This window comes from Myodes glareolus, chromosome 21 (assembly GCF_982192425.1).
Source record: "Myodes glareolus chromosome 21, mMyoGla1.1, whole genome shotgun sequence".
NCBI lineage: Eukaryota > Metazoa > Chordata > Mammalia > Rodentia > Cricetidae > Myodes > Myodes glareolus.
Window position 1 is genome coordinate 64,379,123 of NC_142046.1, and position 9,794 is coordinate 64,388,916.

At 48.5% G+C, this 9,794-nt stretch overlaps 1 long non-coding RNA gene across 1 annotated transcript; it reads right to left on the minus strand.

The window, feature by feature from the left end:
* Window positions 1-8,775: 8,775 nt before the first annotated feature.
* On the minus strand, window positions 8,776-9,755 carry LOC146890367 (uncharacterized). The gene is made up of 2 exons (XR_014998726.2): window positions 9,507-9,755; window positions 8,776-9,099 (listed from the first exon to the last, which is right to left on the minus strand). It is a non-coding gene; the product is annotated as an uncharacterized LOC146890367 (long non-coding RNA).
* Window positions 9,756-9,794: the final 39 nt, after the last annotated feature.

Consider the following 9,794-nt stretch of genomic DNA (forward strand, 5'->3'; position numbering starts at 1 on the left):
GGCTGCTGGGGGCTTTCATTTCTCCGTGTAAGTTAATAAATTGCATTTTGAACTCATTAATCAGCCTCATGAGTGTGTTTAGTGCGAGCTATTTCCTCTACACTAATCATAACAACAACTCACCTTCCAGGGGAGGGGATGGAGAAGAAAACCCTTCAGTGCAGGAAGAGAAACGTCCCAAGACTTTCATGGAAAAGGCAGACTGTGTGGATCTGAGGGAGGAGACAGACACGTTCAGGGTGACTTCCTGGAGGGGGTGACAATGGCAAAGGAGGGGTCTCCAGCAGGACTCTTGGACACACCCTGCCTGAGTGGGAGGTACGTCTCCTCCCATTCACTGCCGGGGTAACTTTGCCATGTTTTCCCATCTGTCTGGTCCTCAGGCCCCTCCTCTTTAAAGTTCTCATAAAGATGGGTGGCGTGAGCTTCATTTGTTACAGATGTCCTGAAGTATCCTGGAGAGCTGACTTCAGGCCTTGTCCCATCCGGGATCTCCAATTCCACAGATGCTCATGACCTGTCTATAAAGTTTCATTTTGTACATATGTAAAATTCTCAAAAATAATGAAAAAATTAAATCACTAACAAATAAAAATATAGTATAGTATTTACATTTAACCTGAATACATTTTCTCTGATGCTTGAAATCATTAGATTACTCACAGTGTGTGTGTGTGTGTGTGTGTGTGTGTGTGTGTGTGTTTGTGCACGTTTGTGTGTGAATGTGGCACATGCTTCTGAGGTGAGGGATGGGTGTCAGTGAGTGTGAAAATGTGGAGGCCAGTGGAAGACATTGGGGTCTCCTATCACTCCTCCCTTGTTACCTCAATACAGGGTCTCTCTCTGAGGGGGTAGCTTGTTCTTTTGCCTAGGCTACCTTGCCAGGGAGCTTCCAGGATCTACCTGACTCTGACCCACAGATGCTAGCTAACAGGATGTGGCTCTGTGGTGGAGATTTTAATTCAGACTCCTGTGATTGCATAGCGATCTCACCCGTCGCCCACTTTGCCATCTCCCCAGCCCCTCTGCCCCCGCACTGAATACAATGTAAAAGTTGTGTAAATAGTTGTTAACAATGTTAACAATAGCCGGGCACCCTAGTGCACACCGTAATCCCAGCATTTTGGAGCCAGAGGCAGCAAGATCAGGAATTTCTGATCAGACAGCCTATCCTCAGCTACACAGCGATTTCAGGGCCAGCCTGAGCTACATGAGAGTCAAACTTAGCAAGACAAAACAAAACATGTAGCAATGATTATTTGGGGGACACAATGACAAAGAAAGCAGTCCCTACATGTTTAGTATAGATGCGGCTCCCAACCTCCCCCCCCCACCCGAATATTTGACGAGCAATTGGTCGGAATTTTGGTTGCTGAACCTCCAATTAGGACAGAGTGACAGTGTCATACAAAGCTCTTAGCCTGAGGCCTGGCTTGTGAAGGACACTGAGTAAATGTAGATCTTTACTGTTGGTATTTCGAATGCCCTGAAGGATATTTCCACAGAGAGCATTTCTGGAAGGAGTCTCTTTTGGCACCAGGTACATCCTCAGGATCTCGAGGCTCTGTTCTGTGAGTGGTGACCCTTCGGTTTCAGCTGTGCAGGGCAGAATGTTCTTTGGAGCACAGGGATCCTTCCTTGAGAGCAATCACAGCCCATTCTGTGGTTTAGCAGTAGAGGAGAGAGGCAAGAGCCCATCAGTTCGTGGTTTCTGAGTCACTGCCGGTCACTTCAGCGCCCAACAGATCTGTTCTCTGGGCTGGAAGGGCAGAGCTTGGAGACATCTGAACCTGGCCAGAGAGCCTTCTTCAGGAGCAGCCTTTGCACAGAAGTCTAGCGATGCTCAGTGTTTGCTTTTAGGGAAAGAAACTGAGACCCCTAGTGGAAAGGGCATTTTCAGTAAATTCCGGCCACGGATCTGGGCAGCGCCTGGGTTCCTTGCACTTTTGATCTGTGCTTGTCCACAGATCCTGGCTGAAAGGAAATGTGTCAGCTTAGGACTCCCAGGGCCAAGTTCTCAGCACAAAGGAGATTTATTTGCCCCAGAGGGACAGAAGACAGGGATAAGGGACAAAGGTAGGAGATAGAGGAAGAGGGAAATGGGGAAGAGGAAAGGGGACAGGGGTGTTTGTTCCAGAGGGACAAAGGATTAGATTGCCTCTGCATAGAGAGGAGACAGATGGTGCCCATAGGAAAATGGCTGTTTATGAAGGTACAGGGAGAACCCCAAGTTAAGATGAGGCGCTTAATTTTAATAAGATATGTTAATTAAGTGAGCCAGTGGGTGCTTTTGATTGTTAGATCTCAGTGCTTTGATAGTTGGACCTTGGAAGTCAGCCTCAGGAGGATGGATTGGCCATAGAAGGGAACAGAGCGTGGGGGCTAGCTGCAGGAGTGTTACCTGCTGGTTTCCAGCAAGGCAGAGGGAGTAGGGCAAGGCCTGCCAGAGCCGCGTGTTGGAGTGGTTGGTTGTCCCATCCCTGGTGAGTCCTTCTTGATCTCACCACAAACTCATTTCCAGACTGGGTCAAGATGGGGAGAGGTCGAGATGGACAGACAGCATCTTGGACTCCCATTCCACATGTCCTCAGGAAAGACAGGAATCAAAGCAAGACTATCCAGATTTGGAAGGCAGAAATAAAGGTAAATCACAGGCATAAGAAAAAGGAGTCCCAAGAACAGAAAGCAGAAAGAATGCCCTATCTCAGGTGAAGGGTGTTTGGAGATCTGAAAGAAACAGTGGACATTAGGACCAGGGAGGACTTCAATCTCAGTCTCCCTCGGGGGTCACACAGCTAAGGGTCTTGTGTCCTGTGGTTCCTCTGAGGTGGCCTCCTGGACTCAGTGGCTGGCAAGGGTACTAGGATGCTTGGAGTCTCAGTGAAGGTAAGGAAGTGTGTGTGTGTGAGTGTGTGTGTGTGTGTGTGTGTGTGTGTGTCTGTCTGTCTGCCTGTCTGTGTGGGCAGAGGAGGGCTACATCTTAGCTCCTGTAGCTATAAGTCACCCTGTCCCCCACACACTGTCTTGTCCCATCTGGGGCCTTATCTTGCAGAGTTCAGTCAGCGAGACTTTCTGACTTGCTCTCATTGGGCCCCGGAAGCCCTCTGGGAAAAGGGGGATTGGATTTGGTGAAGTTCGAGTTCTGACTGAGACCCGAAGTAGGAGCTGAAGGTGAAGGGGGTGGAGATGAAACTCTGAGGGTGGAGAGCTGGAGAGAAACAGAGAAAGAAATGATTGGAGAGAAGCAGAGAAAGAAATGATTGGAAAGAAAGGACCAAGTGAGGAGAGAAAGACACATGGAGTCGGGGCAGGAATGGGGAGAGGCAGGTCAGGAGTTCATGGATGAAAGAAAAAACAGAAGACAGACGGGGTCAGAGGACAGTTGACTGGAATTCGCAGCGCTCATATAAAGCAGGCGACAGGGGCTGCAGAGGGCTCGCTAAGTGGTGAGCTGCACACCCCAGGTTTGTGCAGACGACTCCGTGAAGGGTGAGGTGCATGCCCTAGGTTAGCTTCCAGTCTCTGAGTCAGAGTGAGCTTGGGGTACAGACAAGGTCATTACAGGACCAGCTCTCCTGTAATGAAGTGACAGCAGGGAGGGGACAAGACAAGACAGAGATGCAGTAACAAATCAACAAAATAAATCTGTAAGCAGAGCTCTCACAGTTGGCTGACCATTCAACTTGACTAAAACCAAAACCGGATCTCTCATGAGAGACATAATCGGGAAGCCAGGCCCTCTGCTTTTGGCATCTCTGTTTAGCTCAGGAGAACAAGGGATGGCTCCTTGTCATGTGTTTCTTCTCAAACCTTATGAAGTATTTCCACAGGGCCTCTGCTCCTAACCCTAATGAGACTCCTCAAGAGGCTTGCCTCTCTTGTCCAGAAGAAGGCCCTCTAAAGAGGCCCATTCTCTTAAAATTGAATTCAGTATGCAGTCTTACTTCCTAGGAGGGCCAGAAGGACTCAAGCCATTTGGTGTCTGAGCCTCACAGCAGTCATTACAACCCTTTCTAGGCTCGGTGGGAGGGCACAGAGCCCTAGAACATCTCCAGGGGGCGACTCCCCTAAATCCTCTCCACTTTCTAGGGCAGTCCAGCGTGAGGCTGAGTTCTGTGTGTGGGTAATCTTCCTGGGGCTCCAAAAAACGAAATAACCCATGTGGAAGACATAGACTGCCACACGAATTAAGCCAATTAAGAGTCAAAGAATCCTTTCATTTTGGCCAGGGTGACCTAGAGTGAGTTAATGCCTCAGTCTCTTGGTGCTGAAGCTCCGGAGTAGAGCGTTTTTAAAGGCTGAACTCATAGAAACCACAACTCCATCAATGTTAGATGAGGGTCAACATAGCCTTGAAACATCGGCTGAGGTGGAATACCGTGGTTATTTCAGACACAACGTGACGGTTGATTTTGATTGTATACATTTTTGGTTATCTTCGTTTAGTTTGTATAAACTTTACTCCTTCTGGTTAACACCTCTGGTCCATGGTCAGGGTCACGGTAATCCCAATGTGTGGTCTAGGCAGATGTGGCCGCTGTGGGGTGGAAGGTTGAGACGTCTAAGCAGACACGAGTGGAGTCAAGACACAATGACACTGCCTTCGTCATTCCAGCTGTGTGAGCGGGGAGACACGGATCAGGGCGAGACATCTCCGTGTTAATCAGCAATGCTGTCAGAAAGCAGTCTGCACCCTTCCCTTCTGTGGCTAGTAACTGATACTTCCGTCAGCCCATTCCCAGAACTCATGGTCTGCGCAGTACTGGGGAGGGGGGCAGGCAGACCAGGCAGTTTATTGGTCAAGAACATCAGCTGAGGGCCTGGAGAGATAGCTCAGTGGCTAGGATCTCTTATCAACCTCGCCAAGGACCTGGTTTGGTTTCCAGCACCTACGTGACAGCTCTCACCCTTCTAGAACTCTGATTCCAGAGAATCTGACACATCTCTTCTCACCTCTGAGGGTTCCTGTATGCATGGAGCGCACATACAGACTCAGGTACACATGCATACACTTAAAGTATTTGTAAAAAGGGGGGTCAGCTGAGTCAGGGCACCCTGGTTTGTACCCCACTCTACCCAGCTGATCTTGGAAAGTTGCTGAATCCCTCTGGGTCACAGTAGGGGGATATAATGAATTTAGCATTATATTGGAACCTGTATCCTTGGGGTTATTTGCTGTGGAATATTCCTTTACACTGTGTGAATGTATGTTGCTGTGATTGGTTTAATAACCAAGCTGACTGGCCAATAGCTGGGCAGGAAAAAAATTGGGCAGGGGAGCCAGACTAGGAGAATTCTGGGAAGAAGGAGGGCAGAGTCTGGAGTCATCAGCCACATACAGAGGGAGCAGAGCATAAATAAGGAATACGGGTTAATTTAAAATGTAAGAGTGAGTTAGTAATAAGCCAGGGCTATTGGGCAGACATTTACAATTACTATTAAGACTCTGAGTGATTATTTGAGAATGGCTGTGAAGCAGGAAAACTCCACCTACAGTTATTATTAACCAAATGAGAGAATAGGCATAAAGCTCTTTAAATAGTACCCAATATATAGTGAGCTACTATATTCACTAAAACAAAATACCCGAGATAATTAACTTATAAAGAAGAAAAGTGGGGAATGTGGCTGAGTTGGTAGAGTGCTTAGTATGCACAAAACCTGGGTTTGGTCACCATTACAGGATAAAACCAGGCCTGCTGGTGTATACCTGTGAAAAAGCACTGAGAAATAAAGGCAGGAGGATCAAACGTTTGAGATCATCCTTGGTTCTCAAGCAGCTTTGAGGCCAATTTGGATCCATGAAATCCTGTCCTTAACAAAGGGAGAAGCTGGAGCTGGAGAGACGGCTCAGTGATTAAGAGCACACACTGCTCTTCCTGAGGTCCTGAGTTCAATTCCCAGCACCCACATCAGGTGACTCACAACTGTCTTTAACCCCAACTCCAGGGGAATCTCACACATCTGACTTCTGCAGGAACTTACGTTCATGCACACATACCCCCTCCTCACATACATGTAATTAAAATAATAGAAATAAATATTTAAAACAGGGGAGAGAAGCTAGCCAAGAATGGTAGTGCCCTGGAGGCTGAGGTGGGAAGGTCATGCATCTGAGGCCGACTGGGGATACTGGTGAAGCTTTGAGCATAAACCAAAAGGAAGGGCAACTGGGAGAGACACAGGGCTCAGACGTCCTCAGACGAGATTGAGGAAATTCTCTGTCTGAGGCCACTGCTTATCTCATGGCCTGTCAGCAAAGAGGAAGGGGTTGAGATTTCTAAATTCCTTCGAAGACAGAGCTCTAGAGACCTAAGGACCTTCTGTGAAGATCTACCTCCTGGATGTTCCAGCACTTCCCAATAGCACCGTACCCTGTGAAGAAGCCTTCAACCCACGGGCCTTCGGGGGACTGTCCACGTGTAAACTCTAGCACACAGTCAGTGGTCACTGAAGAGCGGGTACCACAGATGCCACTCCGTGCCTTCTCACCGTGGGGTTCACGCAGTGTACTCCAGCCTGCTTCTTAGAGTTGCAGGTGTAGACATTTTTAGCGGTCTGATAAGATCTAGTTACAGAGGGCACCAGGGATGTCCTATTTGCAGAGAGCCTTCTAGGGCTGCTTGCTCAGGTTTAACTGTGCGGGCTTTCAAAGGCCACTGCAGTCGTGGTCCAAAGGTACCAGGCTACATCTTGGGCTGTGGTGATGGCTCAAGTTTCTGTCTAGCTCTGATGTCCTGAGATGTGAGTCTTGGCCACATGCTCCCACCGCGGCGAGCACAGCTGTGCCTTCTCGGCCATGGCAGACTGAAGTGCCTCTGAGACGGCAAGCTCAAATGAATAGTTCCTCATTTGAGCTGTGTCTGTCGGGTAACCTGTCACCGCAGCGCAGAAAATAACTGAGGTGTCGGAATGTAGCTAAGGGGAGAGAGCGAGGGAGAGGGCTGGACCCCAGGGGACTCATGAGGCCAGCTGCATCGGGCCTTGCTGCTCCTGCCTCTGCCCCCAAAACTCACTGTGACTGGCTGTTGTATGCATGACTGTGGTCTCTGGCAGTATCCACGCGGGCTGGGCTGGTGACGTGACTGGCATGAGGGTCTCTCTAGTGGCTCCTTGGGCATCTTTCGTATCCTTCTTCCTCTGAAAAGAAAAATCTCCTAGATCATGGCGGCCTCCTCTTCACTCACAGCCCTGCCCTGATCAGAACCGTTTTGAACAAACCATAGATCCCAAAGAGCCTAGCTCTGTGGTTCCCTCTCCTTCCTGGCTACTCCGGTGTGCCAACCAAGTTCCTGCCAGTAGCTCGCAGGATAATTGGTTGACTGGTCAGCAGGGTCCCTGTCCTAGGGGAGACACAGATATCTACCTCAGGGGACTGCTTCTGCACGATGAGGCTTTTTCAAGTCCTTACTGATGACATGGTGACCCTTCCCCCCATTTAGGTTTTTGTTCTTATTTTTAAGAATAATTTTACTTTTTTATGTATGAACATTTTGTCTGCATGTATATATCTGTTTACCACGTGTGTGTGCCTGGTTCCTGTGGAGGTCGGAAGAAGGCTTCGTATCCCCAGGAACTGGAGTTACAGATGTTTATGAGCCACCATGTGGGTGCTGGCAATGAACCTTGATCCTCCTCAAGAGCCGCCAGTGCTCTTAACCACTGAGCCAGCTCTCCAGCCCTACCCATTTATTTCTTTGTTAGTGTAGGGCTACTTTACAATCCTTCTAAAATCTCATTTCCTTTTTTTTTGTTGATTAGATTTCTTCTTTACTTTCCCATAATTAAATAATTTTTGTTAACAACAATATTAGCCAGTGTGCTAATTGGGCAATTTTCATACACTACGTGTAATCCACACCACCACCTGGCTAATTTTATGGACGAGGGGAGAGGAGCTCAGAGAGAACAGTAGCTGGCTATCAGCAACGTGCTGCAGATTTTTTTCTTCCTGGCATTACCTCAGGAGGATGGGAATTTTTCTTACCATTGGAAATGAAAAGGAAAATATTTCCGTTTACTTTTGCTTTTTAGGCTTTCAAAACAGGCTCTCAACCCCCTTTCTGAGACTGTAGGTGGGAAAACCAAATATTTGGATTCTCACAAGCCTAGGTTCTGAAAGGTTCTGACAGGCAACGTGACAGCTACTCTCCGGTTGTCAGCTTGACTACAGGTGGAAGTAACTAAAGGCCAGGAAGCTGGGTGCACTTGGGAGGGACTTTTCTTGGTTGGATTATCGTAGGTGGGAGACCCACTTTACATCTTTAAGAAACCCCTTACTGATGTTTAGCTATGCTAGTTCATTCTCTCAGTTCTGTTTCTTTGAGAACACTGCCTCGTTTGTATGCCTGGTGTGTCAGAAAGCAGAGTCCTTTATGCGGAAAGGCTCACAGCTTATCCATCGTGAAAGGGGGTTAAGAAAGGGTTTGTGTGCTGGGTCATGGTGGTGTTTAATCCCAGCACTCTTGGGAGGCAGAGGCAGGCGGATCTGTGTGAGTTCGAGACCAGCATGGTCTACAGAGCAAGTCCCAGGGCAGCCAAGGCCACACACACACACACACACACACACACACACACACACACACACCCTGTGGCGAAAACAAGACAAAACAAAATCAAGAGAAAAAAACCCAAACAACAACAACAACAACAACAAAAGTTTGTGAACCCTCCCTATGGAAGAACACCTGGGGTGTAGATTATTAGGGGGTGGGGGAATTGCTCTGGAAGGTGGGATGGGGAGACTGAGGACCTGATCATTGCTTGTACCAGGAGTATCATCTTATTTATTTATTTAGAGAACGAGTCTCACATAACTCAGGCTGGCCTTGAATTTGTTATATAGCAAAGGACAGGCTTGAACTTCTGCGTCTTCTGCTTCGACCTCTTGCGCGCTGGGACTAGAGGTGAGCATCTTTGTCCACAGGGACGAGTTTGGAGCCCATCCTGCATGCTAGGCAAGCACTCCGTTGAGCGTTTCTCTCCCAGAGATACGATTTGATGGGGTTCTTTCATTTTGCCTTGTGTAGCTCGCCACACAAGTCCACACGATGTCTGTGGCTTTTATCCCTGGAGCCTGGACTAGCCCTCCGCTGCTGGCTAACGGGAAAGAATATGAACAGTTAAGTGGTGTTATCAGCGTTATCAAACGAGAACCCAGATGGGCCGATGGCACAGAGGTAGGCAAGGCCTTAGTGAGAGATGAAGACCTGGCTGCCAAGGATGGGCAGGACAGAGAGAAAGAGATGGGATCAATAGGACGTGATTGGGTGATAGTAATCTCGCTCTAGTAATCAATCGGCTTTCTTTGTCTCCTTGGCTTGAGAAGGAGCCGCTTAAGGGGAGGCTCTGGATCTCCTGAATGCCAGTCCCTGGCACAGAGTCTGGTGCTTACATGAATTCACCGAACCAAGCAAGCAATCAATTAAAAAAAAAAAAAAAGGACTGGAGTGCATGGGAAGGAGATGACGGGAGAAAGGATGGGGATGTTGGTACCCAAGTCAGACCTTGTTATAATCACTCCTCTCTCTGATGTTACAAGAAAAATCCTCTCTGGAGAGCAGCTGTAGGCTGGTCGGAGCAGCACCCGCTGCTGCTGGCTGCAGGGACTGAAGCAACCAGGTCTCAGAATATTCTCAGTTCCGTGCTCAGCATTGTCCATCAGCCAGGAGCGGTGCTGTCTGCAGTCCAGTGGGGTGTAGGGTGGAGCTCCTACTTGAGAGAGAAATAGACTATACTGCTTAGTCTAGGGTGGCCTATCCCGAGCTCTGTGCTCTAGTCTGCTTGCGAGCTGC